Source organism: Portunus trituberculatus, chromosome 15 (genome assembly GCF_017591435.1).
Source record: "Portunus trituberculatus isolate SZX2019 chromosome 15, ASM1759143v1, whole genome shotgun sequence".
NCBI lineage: Eukaryota > Metazoa > Arthropoda > Malacostraca > Decapoda > Portunidae > Portunus > Portunus trituberculatus.
The window spans coordinates 12,655,023-12,663,628 of NC_059269.1; the positions used below are offsets into that span (position 1 = coordinate 12,655,023).

The 8,606-nt window shown below is 41.3% G+C and overlaps 1 protein-coding gene across 2 annotated transcripts in view; it reads left to right on the top strand.

Annotated features, from left to right (window-relative positions):
- The first annotated feature begins 1,590 nt into the window (after window positions 1-1,590).
- Window positions 1,591-8,606, top strand: part of LOC123504335 (zinc transporter 2-like) — a 37,106-nt gene continuing 30,090 nt past the window's right edge. Inside the window, exons 1-2 of one of the 2 annotated variants that reach the window (XM_045254787.1) lie at window positions 1,591-1,973; window positions 8,550-8,606. The exon at window positions 8,550-8,606 is cut by the window's right edge and continues 116 nt beyond it. The gene's annotated coding sequence lies outside the window, so the exon portion shown is untranslated. The remainder of the gene's footprint in view (window positions 1,974-8,549) is intronic. The other variant, XM_045254786.1, reaches the window with a different exon arrangement.

The following is an 8,606-nucleotide window of genomic DNA, read 5'->3' on the forward strand; positions in this document are numbered from 1 at the left end:
CGATGGACAAATATTTTTTTTCTTTTTGGATCGGCCTCATGGAAAGCAAACATCAGTCATGGAGATTTATCCCCGACAGTAAACCATGCGTGAAATATCAGTCGTCATTCAGTCTATCGCTCCGGGCGTTACAATACCCGCCTGCGTCCATGCGTCACTCTCTCCCTGGTGCACGAGACAATTATGTTACAAATTGTTAAGAATTGTGGAACGTGTAAATTATGAGGCAGGACCGATCCAGCTATGAGAAAAATGAAGAAAAAATCTCTTATTTTATTTAAAGAAAGGTATACACAGCTTTTTTTTTTTATTTATTTACTTATTTATTTATTTTTTACGCTATGGCCTATAGCGCCTGTAAGTATACTTAAAGATGATGTATAGGAAGAACTGTTCAACTTCCACCCATTACTGGCGCGGGCAGATTTATTTATAGTGGTGCCCATATTAAGGCGCATATCACCACCCAAGCGCATCTTTGGTGTAACCACCTAGAACCTGGGTATCATGGTGACATGTAGGTAACTTTAAACCACTGGACAAATGGCATAGCTTCAAAGGAGTGGGATTCCAACCTACGCTTGGACGTCTGCCCGATCCCATGCTCACCACCTTATCCACTACGCCACCGCCTCCCTACATGGCATGTGGATTACGATGCTGACTGTTACGAATTACGAGTCTGCATCGATCCAGCTATGAGAAAAAAAAATCTCGTATCTTATTTAAAGGAAGGTGTAAGATTTTGCACCAAGCTCAACATGTGAATTACGATACTGAATGTTATGAATTACGGAAGATGTGAATTACAAGACCAGACCGATCTATAGCTAATAGGAAAAAAAAAAACGTTAGGTATAATATTTTGCACCAAACACAACAATATAACTATAAAACATCTCGATATCAACACTTAAAATTAACACAGGAATTCTTGTGATTCTTAAAACTGAAAATAAATAAAAGAGAGTTTACTTATGTTTGTGGTGTTCTGCGGAGATATTTCTGGCACTGGACTTGCTGCATCGTTCAGTACCTCCAAAGTGACCAATTGGAGACAGTGAACAGCTTACCCACGAGTTTCTACTACACTACCTGTATTCAGAAACAATTAGCTCTGTCACCACTACTATTCTCCAAGGTCACAGAGATGAGTACCAGATTTTCAAGAGTGTTTCTCCATTTAATAATGTAGAAATCTTGTTAATTTGCCTCTAGAATCGTAAAAACACCTTAAAAAAATAGTGTAAATTTAAATGAAGCTTTTTGAAATAGTAGAGGTGAGGCACAGAAGTATTTGTGAATACGAGCCTATGAGAGAAGACAGACGGCCGATGTGACTGTGACTGAGTTGGTTATAAAGGTGAAAGTGTCTGTCTGCAATGAAACGAGACGGGGAAAGGAGACTAGAAAACAAAAGAATCATGGAGAGAATGAAAAAAAAAAAAAAAAAACAATATCAATTCTTTTCCAATTCAACGCATTAGGAACTGAGAGAGCGAATACTTTTTAAGCGAGTTAATTATAGAGAAAGAATGAGCAGAGGACAATAGACACCAAAAAATAAGAAACGAAGAGAAAAAAAAGTCAGACAATATTCCCTCCACTAATGAAACCGAAGTGAAGACATAGACGAACCCTCAGATTATTAAGTTAAATACGTAACTTATAATATGGATTCATAATGGCATAGACAAACAACAGACTAGAAGCTTGTGAGGGGAGCTTCCCTGTGGCTACGTGACTGCAGCAACAAAGCGGCGGTTTAGGAGAGTCACGAGGACTGTCTTCCCGCCTCCAGGTCACGTTGGTCGTCCGAGCGGGAGCAGTGAGGGCGGGAGGTGCTACTGACGGGCAGGGCTCTGGACCGCTGCTTCGATACACTCACCACGCCCGCGATCTGTGTTGTTTTGTGATTCCCTCGCGTCATAACATGGAATAACAGCGACTCTCTCATCCCAGCAAGACTGACGGTGAGTGTTCGCGTCAGTGCTTCCTTGGTGGTATTCTAAAACGCTTTGCTCTCTCGCCACGACTATGTTCACACACTACAGAGATGATTTGTGGGACTTTCATGAGTGTTTCAGCTATAAATAATGATGATAGCTAGTTAATTCATCACTAAACGAGTATGAACATCACTAACATCTCACCATGATTATGTTCAGACACCACAGAGATGATCTGCTGGTTTCCCATGAGTGTTTCAGCTATTGACAATGTAGATAACTAGTTAATTTGTCGCTTGAAGAGTATAAACATTCATAAGAAAAAAAAAAAAAAAAAAAAAAAAAAAAAAAAAAAAAAAAAAAAAAAACTTCCTTCCTTTCACCATGACTGTGTTCAGATACCACAGAGATGATTTGCGGTTTCTCCCGAGTGTTTCAGCTATTAACAATGTAGAAAACTAGTTAATCTGTCACTTGAAGAGTATAAACATCCTTATAAAATGTGTACCTTGATTTCTTTCACCATGACTATGTTCAGAGGTCACAGAGATGATCTGCGGGTTTCTCATGAGTGTTTCAGTTTATATATTGTTGATGGCTGGTTAATTTGTCACTAGAAGACTATAAACATCCTTAAAAAAAACCGTGTACCTTCATCTCTCTCACCGTTATATGTTCAGCCACCACAGAGATGATTTGCGAGTCCTCTTAAGTGTTTCAGCTTATATGTTGTAGATAGCTGGTTAATTTCTCACTGGAAGAGTATAAACATCCTTAAAAGACGCATATCTTCAAGTAGAACCTTTTGAAATAAGTGGAGTTATTCAGCGTTTCAAAATATGGTCCCTCGTCTTACAGCATATCGTTTCCCGGCAAGTGTTCCTTCGTTACATCATGGAATAGCAGTAACTCATTCCTGTGTGACTGAAGTTGGAGTGTTTACATCAGTGCTACCTTGTTTCTCGTGAGTTTCAGCAAGTTTCCTCCTGGTAATTATCCACCAGGAGTATTTCAATTGCACGATTTCCTCCCAGTAACTCACCCTTATGCTTTCGTGTTTATGTTATGTTAGGTAAGGGGTAATTTATCAAAGTATCTGTGTGAGTGGAATTTACTTTGTAGAGCATAAATGTCACATTGGTGTTTATGCTTAATGATAGAAATATATGCGCAGTTGCAGTAAATGAATAGAGAGGGCGTGTAGCTTTGCGGTGTGGTGAGGCGAAGCGTTCAGGCGTGCGGGTGTGAAGGGCGTGGTGCGAGGGCTCACGCCTACACACGAATAGATAAACAGGTGATATTTACGCTCGTATTCTCAAACATTTCTGTGCTCCAAATAATCTGTTTCAAAAGGCTTTGTTTAAATTTACGATTTTTTAGCTGTTTTTACGGTTCTAGAGGCAGACTGGCAAGATTTCTACATTATCAACATGAGAAACACTCTTGAAACCCCGCTAATCATCTCTGTGGCCTTTGAAAATAGTCGTGGTGAGAGAACAAGCGTCTCTGAATACTGAACTTATTGTAATCTTGCAAAACCACTAGTCCATCCAATCCTTCAAACATTCCAGCCTTTCTAAACCTCTCCACTTCATCCTTCCAACCTTACCACCACTAAGTCACTGTCCTCATCATAACTCCAATTCCCTTAACAACTTTTCCTTTTCCTCTATTCCACACAATCCTTCCAGCCTTCCTAAACCTCTCAATTTCATCATTCAAACCTCTCAACCACTAAGTCACTTTCCTCCTATCATATATCCTATTCTCTTCACAACTATCCCTTTTCCTCCATTCCTATACTTTGTCCTTCCAACTAACCACCTCCGTCACTCCAAGGCCCGTATTCTGAAACGCTTTGCTCTCTCACCATCACTGCTTTCCAAAGGCTCTAATTGAAGGTACTCGTGTTTCTAAGAGTATTTTTATGGTTCTGGTGATAGATTGGTAAGATTTCTAGTTTATTAAAAGGTGACACTGTCTTGAACGCCCGGCAAGTTGTCTCTGTGGCCTTGCAAAATTGTCACAGTGAGAGGGGAATATGGACACAAGTCACTTTCCCCTTATCATATCTCCTAATCCCTTTACAACAGACTTATACTATTCTTCTTCCAGTACTCTAGCCTTCAAAACCTCTTCAGAAACGTATCCTTCAAACACACCTTCCAAAACCCCTCTATCCTATTCTTCCAACCATCCACTATCATACCTTCTATTCCCTTTACAACTCCTCGCTCCTCCCTATTGGAATCCCTCGCCAAGTCTCTCCAGGGGCAGTGTAAAGTAAAGCAAGTGTGGGAATCGGATGTAATTGTTATTGGCTAGGCGTTGGTCGTCTCTGCAGGTGGGTAATCTTGGTAAGTCTTCCCCCACGGTGCTCCCAGATGATTGAAATTTAGGGTAATGAAACTAAGGTGTGTGTGTGTGTGTGTGTGTGTGTGTGTGTGTGTGTGTGTGTGTGTGTGTGTGTGTGTGTGTGTGTGTGTGTGTGTGTGTGTGTGTGTGTGTGTGTGTGTGTGTGTGTGTGTGTGTGTGTGTGTGTGTGTATGTATAATGTAAGAGAAAATGGGGACATAGATGGTAAAGATAGTGTTGGTTGATGATAATGTATGTGTGTGTATATGTGTATATATATATGTGTGAGAGAGAGAGAGAGAGAGAGAGAGAGAGAGAGAGAGAGAGAGAGAGAGAGAGAGAGAGAGAGAGAGAGAGAGAGAGAGAGAGAGAGAGAGAGAGAGAGAGAGATACAAAGACAGAGACTACATTTTAAAATATTCCTGCCTCTAGGTAAAGTTACACATGCTTTTAACAGTCTTCATACGATTCCAACAAGATTTATAGATTGCCAACAGGATAGACATTCTTGAGAACCCGGCAAAGCATCTCTGTAACCTTTGAAAGTTATAGTATGAGAGCTAAGAGTTTCTAAATACTGCGTCTCGCGAGCTGAGTTTCTAAATACTACGTCTCGCAATTTCCAGGCCACGAGTTAGCGGGCCACACATTCACCAAATGTAAACAAACACACCCTCGCTGTCGGGATTAGCACCTACAAGACTGGCTAACGTTACACGGCTCATCCCATTCATCCAGCCAGCAAAGCGTGTTATCTCATGTATTGTGAGAAGCGTGTTAAGCCGCTTGACTGTGAACCTTTCCTTTCAGTAGTAAATAACCAGCATTGTCTTGAAATCATGCATATGCCACAATGAAACTCAACGAACATATCAAAGCATTTTATCTTATCAGCTTCTGTCCTGTGTCTTCAGCTCCCAGCCCTCTTCTCTCCTCTCTCTCTCTCTCTCTCTCTCTCTCTCTCTCTCTCTCTCTCTCTCTCTCTCTCTCTCTCTCTCTCTCTCTCTCTCTCTCTCTCTCTCTCTCTCTCTCTCTCTCTCTCTCTCTCTCTCTCTCTCTCTCTCTCTCTCTCTCTCTCTCTCTCTCTCTCTCTCTCTCTCTCTCTCTCTCTCTCTCTCTCTCTCTCTCTCTCTCTCTCTCTCTCTCTCTCTCTCTCTCTCTCTCTCTCTCTCTCTCCATGGCTAAATTCATGGTAAATGCTCTTTTGATCACATTCTGTTCACCTCTCCAGTAGAAGCGTTCACTAGTATTCTTAATCTTTTATTCCCTTTAAAAGTAAACTCTGCCTCTCTCTGACGGCTTCTATATTTCAGCCTTCATATAAGACAAACGGGAGATTTCAAAAACTATTCTAATTTTGGATCACCTTTTGTCTCTTTCCTTTAGAAACTGGCACTTCAATGGACTCTTTCTTTTTTATTACGACGACAGAACCTCTCACATTAAAAAAAAAAATCTTAGTAGTCCAATTAACACTTCGATGGACAGACACATCGAACACCTGACGCCATGGAACAGCAGGAGAGAGAGAGAGAGAGAGAGAGAGAGAGAGAGAGAGAGAGAGAGAGAGAGAGAGAGAGAGAGAGAGAGAGAGAGAGAGAGAGAGAGAGAGAGAGAGAGAGAGAGAGAGAGAGAGAGAGAGAGAGAGAGAGAGAGAGAGAGAGAGAAAAGCGCCAGTTTCTTCTTTGTACCCTCAAAGAAATACAGAGAAGACGTATTTGTTATTGCTACATGAAAAGAGGGAGAGTGGTCGAGTGTTTCCTCCGCTGCAAAAACGCAAGACGAATAAGAAGACTCGTATGATTTCCCCGTTATATAAATCCTTCACTGTGCTTACGTCAGCTTCGTGGCTTGGCGGGTGAGGGGTGGCTGGAAGGGCGGGTGTGGGGAGGAGGGAGAAACAAAAGAAACATGTACCGCTGTAAACTGACACTAGGTGGCTTACCGTAGGGCCGCGGCGGTGCGTGACGCGGGCACCAACTAGCTGTATTAGAAGACTGGGCCTCGGCTCAAGCTTGTTTCAGTTGCCTCTCCCGATAGGCTGAGAGGAAGAATGGAGAAAAAGCGTCACTATCTTGGACTTCAAGGACTCCAATACTTGCAATGTCATTTTTGAATAGGCAATGTTTATGTAATCAAACTAAATATACTTAACCCATTCAGTACTATGGCGCGTTTCCATATTCATTCTGCTTACTATTTGGTGATTTCATACAGCTTCAAATACTTATGTTGGGATTAAAACAGTGAAGACTCTGGCCATTAATCTTCTGACCTCCATAGATTCTTCCTAATCTCAATAAAATCGTCCAGTCATGCCCAAAACTCGCGGTAAAAAATGCGTCCCAGTATTGAAAGGGTTAATAATACCTATCTATCAACTAACTAATTAATCAACTAGCTATCTAATTCACTCACTCATTCAAAAAGAAATAAACTAACTCACAAAGCATCTAATTCCCTCTCTCACTTAAAAAGAAAGAAGGAAAAGAAATCAACTTGCTATTTAATTCACTCACACTCACTTAGAAAGAAACGATACTAATTAAACAACTAACGTAATCTAACAATCTCCCTCTCCCTCTCCCTCTCCTCTCTCTCTCTCTGTTTGCGTGCGTAAGATCACGTGTGTCTGCTCTGCCGCTTGCGGTATTCTGAGCTTCTTTCACATGGACCCTTTTACCTCAGTGGTGTTCGATGGACAGTGTATGAGAGCTTCCACAGCGAGGTACGAAGGGTTATCTGGGACTTTCATGCGAGCTGTGTTTCAGATACTCATAATTTTAAACAAAGAATGAACAAAGGAACGTAAGGAGTATCGTAAAAAACTTGTTTCTCTCACAAGTGAAGCAAAATAACTCATGGAGTTCTCTTTTAATTCTTCACAAAAAAGCAACTGCAAGATTAATCCCTTCAGTACCATAACACATTTTCATATTTATTCTGCTTATCTATTTGGTGGTTTTAAACGGCTTCAGAAACTTATGCTGGGTTTAGAATAGTGAATACTCTGACCACTAATCTTCTGATCTCCACAGACACTTTCTAATGTAAATAAAATAATCTAATCATACCCAAAACTCAAAGTAAAAATAATACGTCCCAATACTGATGGGTGTTAAAAAGTACCCTGTAAAATGTAAATGAACCTTCTATAAGACATTTTAGGACACAAACACGTCAACACTTCCCCACAAAATCCCTTGGCTGTCCCCCTGGCACTTTGCAACTCGAACTGTGCCTTCCCTACCTTCCCACAGCCGTGCGATGCAGAAACACCCCCTCGTGACTTGCAAACCTTCCCCCGCCACGCTCCTTGCACTGGGAAACAGCAGATGGGGCCAAATCACTTAGTCGCTGGAGAGTTGTATAGGAAAACACTTGCAAGGCGGAGAAAATGAGGTGGTGATGGTGGTGTCGGTGGTGATGGTGGTGATGCAGGTGGATCATAATGAACTTGATTGTTTAAAGAATTAGGGCAACATGACAGTCTCGTGTTTTGAAAGGTTCATGGTGTGTCGATTAGGTAAAAGGTGAAGTGGATGAAAACTTACTCCTTTTAACGCCTTCAATACCGGGATACATTTTTACCTTGAGATTTATGTATGATTAGGCCATTTTATTGACATTAGGAAGGATCTATGGATGTCAGAAAATTAATGGCCACAGTCTTCACTATTTCAATCCCCACATAAGTTTCTGAAGCTGCATAAAATCATCAAATAGTAAGCAGAATGTATGGAAACGCGTCATGGTACTGAAGGGCTTAAGGTTCACAAAGTGTTGATAAGTCTTCATAGGAGAAACATTACTTCCTGCAGGAGTAAAATGAGTAAAATATTGTACGAGTATTATCTCTTTGAATGCGACGGTAATAACGATAACAACGAAGGTGACGACACGGAAGACGAAGATAAGTAAAAGGAGGAGGAGGAGGAGGAGGAGGAGGAGGAGGAGGAGGAGGAGGAGGAGGAGGAGGAGGAGAAGAACAATAAGAGGGATAATGCCCACTATGATAATCTTTTCCTCTCTCGCTGCTAACACACCTAATAATAATAGTATTAGAAAAAAAAAAACAATTTATCAACATACACGAAACTTTTATGTACAGTTGTCCTGTTCCTTTCATCCATGCTTTATAAATCAATAACACCCCCTCCCACACACACACAAACACAACCCTCTCGTCCCCACCACTAGTGACAAGCCGTGACGTTCTCATCTTTCTGGTTCCTTTTGATGCAGGACTTTCCGATCGTTCCCGTCTGTCACCTCCGTTGTAGCGTGGAGGCGGCGTCCATT